We start from the raw sequence: 10949 nt of genomic DNA on the forward strand, positions 1-10949 counted from the left end.
CGTATATCGAGCAAAATTTGTTTCGTCCAAACAGGACGTATTCCAAATTGGACATATTCTAAAGCAGACGTATACCGAGGTACCACTGTATTTGCAAAGAACTAATAGTATTGAAGCGCACAAGTAAAACAAAGAGTACATACCCACAAGTATCACTCTGAAAAACCAAGTTCAAATCCACATGGTTCAGAATAACCCATGAATTTTTCGGTGCTAGTCTTTCTTGACATTTGGGCTCTTTCTCTGATCATCCAGCCATTATGAGGCCAAGCCAAACGCAATAAAATCGGGCATCTTAGTGCACATAAGAGAAAAGAGTTTTAAAATAATCATTATGTATTATGTTGCAACATCATTTTTTTACCAATTTGAGCAAGCCAAACATCTAATGATATCTATTAACGTGAGGAAGAATAAAGAACGTTGTTACGGCAAAAATAATTTATGATAAGTGCCATTAAACATTAAATCTTAACTGAAGTTCGTACCCAACAGTTACCGAATGGGTAAAATCACTGAACACCGGTAGTTCGTCGTGGATTCCTACCTCACCAACCCAATTAATTTTAATGGAAACTTGTAACTTTCTGGGTTTTAATCACGTTTGTACTATCACCTCTATGATACCCACAAGTATTGTTTACTTGCATGTAATTCTTTTGTAATATCTTAGTAAATAAAGTTTTAGATTTTACTCGTACTGAAGACTGTTAGACTGACGTTTTTTTATTATTATATTTTTTAATTTTATTAACAGANTTTTGAACATACATAATGTTATAACAGAATATGCTAAGTGGCAATACAGATTAGTTAACAATTTAATATATATTTTCACCTAAACATAATTCATAGTTTTTAAGACGTATTCTTCTACAGATACATGGCCCCTGATTCTCCCCACTCACTAGACCTTTCATCACCGAAATTAAACAGAATCAATGCACGTCATTTAAAAAGGTAGCTTATACAAGCTATCTTGCCAAATTTCGTGTTTTAATATTTACCCTATCGTGCAGTATTAAGCGTAGTATACGCCTACTCACCCCTCCCACACACACACATACACACATATCTAGAAAATTGTTTCCTATTGTTTTCTACCTTTTGGATTCAAGAGTTTTCAAAACGTAAAGAATTGCCAAAACATCGGCTGGCCAAATTTGACACAATTCCCATACTTCTATTTAGTGCAATGCATCTACAAGTAGAAAATCAAACCATCGAAAATAATAACTATTATATGCTATACATCAATGCGATATCATTATGCACTAGTAACAGTAAAAATGAAGTGTTTTAGCATTTCGTAAATAATAACAAATGTGCATTAAAAGATTATCAATAAATGTTTCTAAATATTTATAAACCTGTTTCATTCTTCAATGTGAAAATTTTAACGTTTTTTGTAGAACATCTCTTTTTATCCAGAACTCCGTTTAATTGAATGAGAGAAGAGAAAACAGAATACAATCCACTGATGAACTGAAAACAATTAATAGTATTATATATATAGCAAAGTTTCTATTTGTGTAATTTTTCAGTTAATATTATATTAATTTGCATATTATGTTGAATAATAAAAAAATATTATATAAACCAATAAATTAAATATCAAACTCGGCTTCTTTTAAAACATTAAGACATTCAACACCTTATAACGCTGAGAAATATTTATTAACCCACAAACGTTTTCAGCCTAATGGAATAGGCCATCATCAGGCTATTAATATGGCTTCAATCTATTTATTATAGTTACTTTGTATAGTGATTGGTTAATTTATTTTACGTTTTAATTTTGAATTTGTAATGTTCGAAAGTTCCGTTTTAACGCAATTTTCAAAGTTGTTCGATAACTCATCACCTCATGATAACCTATTCCATTAGGCTGATAACGTTTGTGTGTTAATAAATATTTCTCAGCGTTATAAAATATTGAATGTTTTAATATTATATAAACCATTAATAATGATTTTATTTTTTACACAATTGCATATTATCGTATTGTGTGATATAGTATACGAACAAATAATATAATACGCCTAGATATTTACCCTTATTAAGAAAGTTCTTTTAACGTAGAAAAATCCCCACATCGATATTCCAAAAGGTCTTCCTCCAAATCTCTTCATGAAACAAATTATCTGAAATGAATCAATTATTAAATTAATTATATTAATATTGTTGTATATTGTAAAAAAGTACATACTTTAAATCTATATTGAGGCGTGAATGATGAGGAATATTACCCGATGCTGATATAATTGTCATAGATCTGAAATTTATTACTCTATTACTATATTTATTACGCAATTCACAGCTCTTTCATTAATTAAATAATTTTCATTTTGTGGTTTTGATTCATAAAAACAATACTCACGTGTGATGAAAAAATTGATAATGACCATGAAACGATAAACGTTCCAGTCAATAAAAATATTGAAATTATTCCGATCCCTATACGAAAAATAGTATCTATCTCTACGAAAAGAACAATGTATATATAGAAACAAGTTTCGTAGACAAAAAAATGTAATGAAGAGGAAACAAAGCTTTTTATTTTTCGTTCATCTCTTCCAAAATTTGCCAAATTCTCCAAAGTTTATCCGTTAGTTCATCAATAAAAGACCTTGTTGCGCTTATTGCAAGTTGTAATTGAGTAGAAATACTCATTAACTTTTTCTGTATCAGTAAAAAAATAACTACAGAAAAAAGAAGTAAACACATTACGTGAGACACAACATAAAATAACCAAAGTTCCAACGCGCAAATGCACAAATAAGATGTCGTAGAATGGTAATAGTCCGATCTGAAACCAAAATAACCGAGAAACACTACCATTGTGAACCAACAGAATAGATTGAAAACATAAAAAACGAAATAATAATGAAAGTAATGTTCACGTTTTTCGATGAATTCTTCTTCTTTCTTGAAATCTCTCATTAAGTGGTAAAGATTGAGCTTTCTCCTTTTCAAAATGCCGAATTGTACCGCTGCGTACAAGGAACACACCCATGCAATAAACTGAATGTACAGTTTGTTATTTTCAAATATTACAAATACGTCATTGCAATAAGCATCGGATATTGCTATCATAGTAGTAAACAATAATGCCATCGTCCATAAAAATAACTCGAGGAAAGTCATGTAGATTACAAATAATTTCTGAATTAATTTTGATTTCTTCTTTCGACATTTGCATGTCTCCAACACATCCAAACCGAAGACTTCCATAACAGAAATCACCGGTAGAAGTTTTCTTGCTATACAATGGCTGTATGATGACTGCATTTCTCACCACAGAAGTGCGAGGTTTACTTCGCTGTACACTCTCGAAATTCACCAAACTGTTTTTAAACTGTTGACTTTTGTTATACTACAATATACTACAGATTCAGCAATATACGTTTTTTCCCGATTAAATGTTTGAAGAAAATTTTCAAATTTTACAATAATGGTTGCACTCCATTCGAATACTCTTAAAGTGTATGTGTACAGGGTATAAATGGCTTCTGATTGGTGTATATACTGAATCGTAAAGAAAATCGCTCGAATGACGGTAACGGATGTAAAAGTGAATCACGTTACAGACTGAAAAGGAAAAGACATTGATTAGAAGCCGTTTGTAATCAATAAAATTCTGGTTTATTTATTAATTTCCATATTTTATTTATCGACATATTTTTAGATTATTTAAGAAGTTTTAGGAATGTTTGTTATTTTGAGAATTTATTAACGTGCAGAAATTTACACTTAATATATACTTTATAGCTAGATCAATTGAAAATATACCTGAATTTTTATATATTATTCAACGTGATCCGATTGAGAAAACTTGACATTTGAATGCAATCAATTTATGAGAAAAGCAACGTAATCAGAATGTAACTTACCCTTTTGAGATATTTACTCATACCTTTTATGTCTTTATTATAAGAGTACAACACTCAGCAGACAAATTACTGTACAAATGTAATTATATTCTTCGAATTACTGATTAATCAGAATATGTCGAATTATTTATTTAATAAATTGGCTCTACACTTGAAAGGAAGAATTTCTAAGAACAAATGTAAATGAAAAGTAAAAATACATTGAGAAATTTCGTAATTTTCACACATTTAAGGCAAATATGTTAAAAGTTATTTTTTTCTGTGTTCCATTTGGAAACACTGATGCGTTCAGAAAAATTGAATGCACGCAGCGATGCCGCCCACAAATTTACTCAAACCACCTAAAATGGTGAGTAGATAGACCAGTAATTGTCTAAGCCTGCGCAATTTTATCTTTTAATAAAAATTGTTTATCGTTTTTGGTCGGATTGTGAAAATTTTATAAAAAAAAAAAAACTAAAGCAACCAAACCACCTTAATACGTTTCAAAATTAAAGTGCAAATAATCCTCTCTTAATTTTATCTTTAAGTATTTATATATTATTCAACGTGATCCGATTGAGAAAACTTGACATTTGAATGCAATCAATTTATGAGAAAAGCAACGTAATCAGAATGTAACTTACCATTTTGAGATATTTACTCATACTTTTTATGTCGTTATTATAAGAGTACAACACTCAGCAGACAAATTACTGTACAAATGTAATTATATTCTTCGAGTTGCTGATTAATCAGAATATGTCGAATTATTTATAATTTCATAATTTTCACACATTTAAGGTAAATATGTTGATAGTTATTTTCTTCTTTGTTCCATTTGGAAACACTGAGGCGTTCAGAAAAATTGAATGCACGCAGCGATGCCACCCACAAATTTACTCAAACCACCTAAAATCGTGAGTAGATAGACCAGTAATTGTCTAAGCCTGCGCCATTTTAAATTTCAGTAAAAATTTTTTATTGTTTCCTGTCGGATTGTAAAAATTTTATAAAAAAAACTAAAGCAACAAAACATCTTAATATGTTTCAAAATTAAAGTACAAATAATTCTCTCTTAGTTTTATCTTATAGTATACAGGGTATTTCGAAACGTCTTCTTATACAAAATGTAACATAGCTTATTCATTGTATAACAAGCTCGCGTGACATTAACGAATTTACTCGCTACATTTTACTTCAATTAATAAATTTTCTGATTTATATAAAGTATGGAAACATTTAGGTGGTAGAAGTGAATTTTAGATAATTAAATTTCTAGGTACTTGCCATAGTTTCATTAAAGAACTTATACTAATTGCTATGAATTAGCTTAACGTCATTATCATAAAAGACGTTTCTGATTAAGTAAAACTAATAAACCTATAAAGTTAATCAATTGATTGGATTATTAGTTGCATGTCCGAAATTAAAATTTCAGTCACGTGATTGAACATAAACTTAATTGTTGTAAGTCGAAGCAGAATCAATAAACAACACAAAAAAACCACCATAAAAATTCTTTTAAATATATTAATATTATCATTTAATTAATGAAAACTTTTAGAACGTGTGCATAAAAAGGTTCTTGTTAATTCGAATGTGGATATACTCTTTAGTTATCCGAGTTCCTCTGCATCTATGATTTCATATTGGATTTAATTTTCTCACTCTGTTCTCGTGAAAGGAAATAGTTTTGAAATACTTCTTCATTTTTTAAAATTATTCTTTGAAATCTGCTAATATATTTATAACATATGCAATCTTCAATGTCGTGATTTATTGAAAATTCCAATTTTCAACTTAATCTTTTGAATAATAATACGATCGTTAATATACGTGACCAAATTAACTGCATTTTGTATCAATAAATACTAAACAGAAACACTTTTAACTCATAGACTCAGTCTAAAAATGTTAGATTTAATTTATACTGAGAGACATTTTATTTATTAAAGAATTACAAAAGAATTACTTATTAGTAAAACAATATTTGTAGGTGTTTTCTATTTGTTCTACTTGTGTTCTTGAATACAATTAATTCTTTTTCGATTAAAAAATCCATCTACAAGCAAACCATCGTAAATTATAAATATCATATGCTATTTAGAAATATGTCTATGCAATATCATTTTGCACTACTAACAGTATAAATGGCGTGTTTTAGCATTTTACGAATAATAACAAATGTGCATTAAAAGATTGTCATAAAATATTCTTAAATCAATATTTAAAAGACTGTATTGTTCTTAAGTGTAAAATTTTTGACACTTTTAATAGAACATCTCTTCTTATCAAGAACTCCGGTTAATTGAATGAGAGAAGAAAAAACAGAATACAATCCACTGACAACCTGAAAAAAATTTAAAGTATAATAAATGAAACAAAATTTTAATTTATGGTATTTTTCTTTAAGATTTTTTTCTTTAGATATTATATTAAATCAGAAAAAAATATTAAATTGATTAACGTATTATCATTAAAAATGAATTTACATTTTTACACAATTGCATATTATAGTATTACGTGACAGTGTATATAAACAAATAATATCTTACGCCTAGATATTTACCCTTAATAAGAAATTTCTCTTAACGTAGAAAAATCCCCACATTGATATTCCAAAAGGTCTTCCTCCAAATCTCTTCATGAAACAAATGATCTAAAATGATTCAATTATTAATTTAATTATATTACTATTGTGTAAATTAAAAGAAAAAAACATACTTTGAATCTATATATAGGCGTGAATAATGAGGAATATTTCCCGATGCTGATATAATTGTCGTAGATCTGAAACATATTAATAAATTCATTACGCGAACGACAGCTCTTTCATTAATTAAATAATTCTCAGTTTGTGGTTTTCATTCATAAAAACGATACTTACCAGTGATGAAAAAATTGATAAAGCCCATGCAACGATAAATGTTCCAGTTAATAAAAATATAGAAATTATTTCGATCCCTATACGAAAGACAGTATCTATCTCTATGAAAAGAACAACGTATATATAAAAACAAGTTTCGTAGACAAAAAAAAATGTAAAGCAGAGGAAACAAAATCTTCCATTTTTCGTTCATCTCTTCCAAAATTTGCCAAATTTTCCAAATTTCTCTGTCAATTCCTCATTGAAAGACCTTGTTGCGCTATTTGCAAGTTGTAATTGCGTAGAAATGTTTATTAACCTTTTTCCTATCAGTGAAAAAATAATTACGAAAAACAGAAATAAATATAATACGTGAGACGCAACATAAAATAACCAAAGTTCAAAAGCGCAAAGGCAGAAATAAGATGTCGTATAATGGTAATGGTCCGATCTTATACAAATATAACCGAGAAAGAATACCATTGTGAACCAACAAAATAGATCGCAAACATAAATAAAGAAATAATAATGAAAGTAATATTCATATTTCTCGATAAATTTTTCTTCTTCGTGGAAATCGCTCATTAATTGGTGAATATTGACTTTACTTCTTTTTAAAATGCTGAACTGTACTGCTGCAAACAAGGAACCTGCCCATGAAATGAATTTAATGTACTGTTTGTTTTTTCCGAATGCCATAGCTACGTCATTGCAATAAGCTTCGGGTATTGTTATCATAGTAGCAAACAATACTGCCATTGTCCACAAAAATATTTCGAGTAAATTCGTATAAATGTTTAAAAATTTCTGAATTCGTGTCGATTTCTTCTTTCGACATTTGCATGACTCCAACAAATCCAAACCGAAGACTTCCATAATAGAAATCACCGGTAGAAGTTTTCTAGCTATACAATTACTATATGACGGTTGCATTTCTCAACAAATTCTGTACAATTTCGAAATACAACAGATATTTACTTGGACTGTTTGATTTCAATACGCAACAATATACACGTTTAGCGAATTGAATATTCAAAACAAGTTTAAACGTTAAAATGACTTTTATAGTCGTATGCGCACAACTCGAACCTCATAAAGTCGATGTAATTACGGTAGAAATAGTTTTCGATTGGAGTATATTTAATGTTCTAAAGAATATTCATGGAGTGACGTTTACACTAGATTCAACGAATCATGTTCCACACTGAAAAAGTACAGGTTACCTAGAAACGCATCGTGATCAATAAAACTCATTTCTATCTGGTTTGTTTACATATTGTGAAGATTATTTTAATACATTTTTGTTATTTTATGTTTTACAAATTATTTTGAATACAAGAATTTCTTTATGTAATTCTTTAAAACTAATCCTATTTAAAATTCATCTGTAATTTTTAATATTAATTATCATATTACGAATGAGTAGGCTTGATACTAAGATATACGATCGATTTTAGATAGGAGCAGTTTATTAAAAAGCAACCATTTTATTTATTTATTTTCATATCTGCGTTCGACACGTTTGTAAATCTGTAATTTATGTAAATAGATCAAGACTATTGTTTTTCTTCTCTGAACACTAAAAAAAAAAAATGTAATAAAATAGAAAGAAAAATAATCTATTTTAGTTAAAACCGGACGTTAAATCAAATATTCATAGTTGCATTTTCATAGAATTTAAATCGCTGGAAAAATCTCATAGCAAAAAAATGTCTAATAAATTTAATCCAGTTTGAATTTTATTTGAAATAATTTTCCTTAAAAATTCTACATATTTATAGTTTAGAATACTTTATCGTTGGTATTTAATCTTATGTATTCGAATTGTTATTTGAAATACCAAATTGTATGTAAAGTATTTTCAGTCATTACAACTAACGCATACTTTGAATATTCTGTGATATTTGAAACACATCAAAATATTTTTAATCACGTGATTTATTCGAAATTCATATATTTATCTCAGTCTTTTAAATGATATTAACATCATTAATACATAGGATTAATTTCATTGCATGTTCTATCAATAACATCGAGAACAATTAGTTTTTAACGTGTCGCCATAAACGTAATTTCGATTAAATGTAATACAGTAGAGCGTCGATTATCCGAATCAATTGGGGACTGGTGTTTTTCAGAAGATCGATGTTTCTGATAACCGATTATGTACGATAAATATATTAATTTATCCCATCTTGACATTTTTCTCCGTTGCGTGTCGCTTTGCGTTGAATTTTCGTCGATGTTAAGCCTAACGAAAACTATTGTATCGATAAAAATTACTTTTTTATTTTGTACAAACAAAATAAATATATTGAAAAATATAAAAACAATAAAAAATTATACTTCAGAAGTTAATTAAGTATCAAAAACGTAAAATATTTGAGTAGCTCAACACATAGCCAAAGATTGCAGCGCCACAGCACTGGTGAAAATTTAAATGTGCCGACTGGAATTCTTTCGGATGATTGAGTTTCGGATAATCGACACTCTACTGTACTTTATTACTTTATTAATTACTTTGCTTTATTTTTTTTTTAAACTGGAATACGATTTTGAAGATCTAGACAGGCCATATATTGATAGAATAAATTTTTAATACCTAAATCTTAATTTTATTAATGTTTTTAAAACAGAAAGTTTGATAAAATTTATTAATATTGTTGTTTTAAATAGTGATAAAATTATAATTTAGTCAAAGAAGACACAGTCTGTCCAAAAATATCTTTTGAAAACCACTTTTATTCTAATCATGTGTTCTAGAACACCTTCGGCGACCGGACCTTTCTTTTGAGGCAACTACGTCGTCAGGTTAAAATATTTATTAAAAACACACAAAAAATCTCTAATTAAAACAATAAACTAAAAAGTTGGAACTGGCGGTCTTACAGACGTCTTGAGTTTTCATCCTGTCCAGTTAGGGAATTTCAGTCCTATATATCCACTTTATAAGTGCGCTGTAAAATATAGATTTTCCCTCTGGTGACGAATTATTTCGAAAATTTTCATTTGTAGAATTTCGCCGAATGATAATTTTTATTTAATCAAAAAAGACTCAGTCTGTCCAAAAATATTTTTTGAAAACCACCTTTATTCTAATCATGTGTTCCAGAACTTTAGTGATAAAACGTCACTAAAGTAAGGCCACTTCCTGTGAAAAACTGACGACACTTTTTACTTTAATGGCAAAAGCGGAAATTGAACTTCTTTTAACTGCTCCTTATACTGATTTTCTCACACTATTTAGTCAATTGACACATCAGATCATTCCGTCAGATGATCTGATTCCTAGATAATGATTGGAGAAATTTGCGCATAAAAGAGCAATTGAAGATCATTCCAGGCAGTTCTCGCCAACATTAGAAGAGGCAAGTCTGATTCCCACTAACTCGAGAATTCCTGTTGTGGTCAACGTCTCTTGAGGTACTCCAGACGTTCAACGGTGTAGTCCAACGAGTTGTAAACTCTCTCTCTTGCGAGAAATAGAAATTATAGGGTCTGTATTAAAACCAAATTATGTAGACTATTTTTTAAAATTTTATATCATTCCAGGCAGTTCTCGCCGACATTAGAAGAGACAAGTCTGATCCCTACTAACTCGAGAATTCCTGGTGTGGTCAACGTCTCTTGAGGTACTCCAGATGTTCAACGATGTAGTCCAACGAGTTGTAAACTCTCTCTCTCGCGAGAAATAGAAATTATAGGGTCTGTGTTAAAACCAAATAATGTAGATTATTTTTAATTTTATTTTTATTAAATTGAGTTCATTTTTCTTAAATGGCCTCTTATTTGTATCTGAATACAGTAGAACCTCGATTATCGGACTCAATTGGGGACTGGGTTTGGTAGGATAATTGAAAAGTCGAATAACCGAAAAGTATGAAAAAATCCATTATTAGTGTAGTATATTATTTTATCCCATGTAATTAGTATATTAGTATATCGCTATCTGTTTAAATAAGTATGATATTTTCATAACAATGCTTACAAAAATAAGAAAAAGCAACTTTATAAACTATAATATTTATTTTTATCGAAAAATTCAGTTTAATATAGAAAAATTTCCACATTGATACTACAAAAAATCTTTATCCAAATGTCTTTATTGAACATAATCTGAAAATGTTTTATCATTAATGCAATTATATCAATATCGTTGTAAATTATAAGAAAGTACATACTTTAAATTGACATTCAAGCATGAAAGA

This window comes from Centruroides sculpturatus, unplaced genomic scaffold, assembly GCF_000671375.1.
Source record: "Centruroides sculpturatus isolate CEXI.00-Female unplaced genomic scaffold, Cexi_2.0 scaffold1153, whole genome shotgun sequence".
Classification (NCBI taxonomy): domain Eukaryota; kingdom Metazoa; phylum Arthropoda; class Arachnida; order Scorpiones; family Buthidae; genus Centruroides; species Centruroides sculpturatus.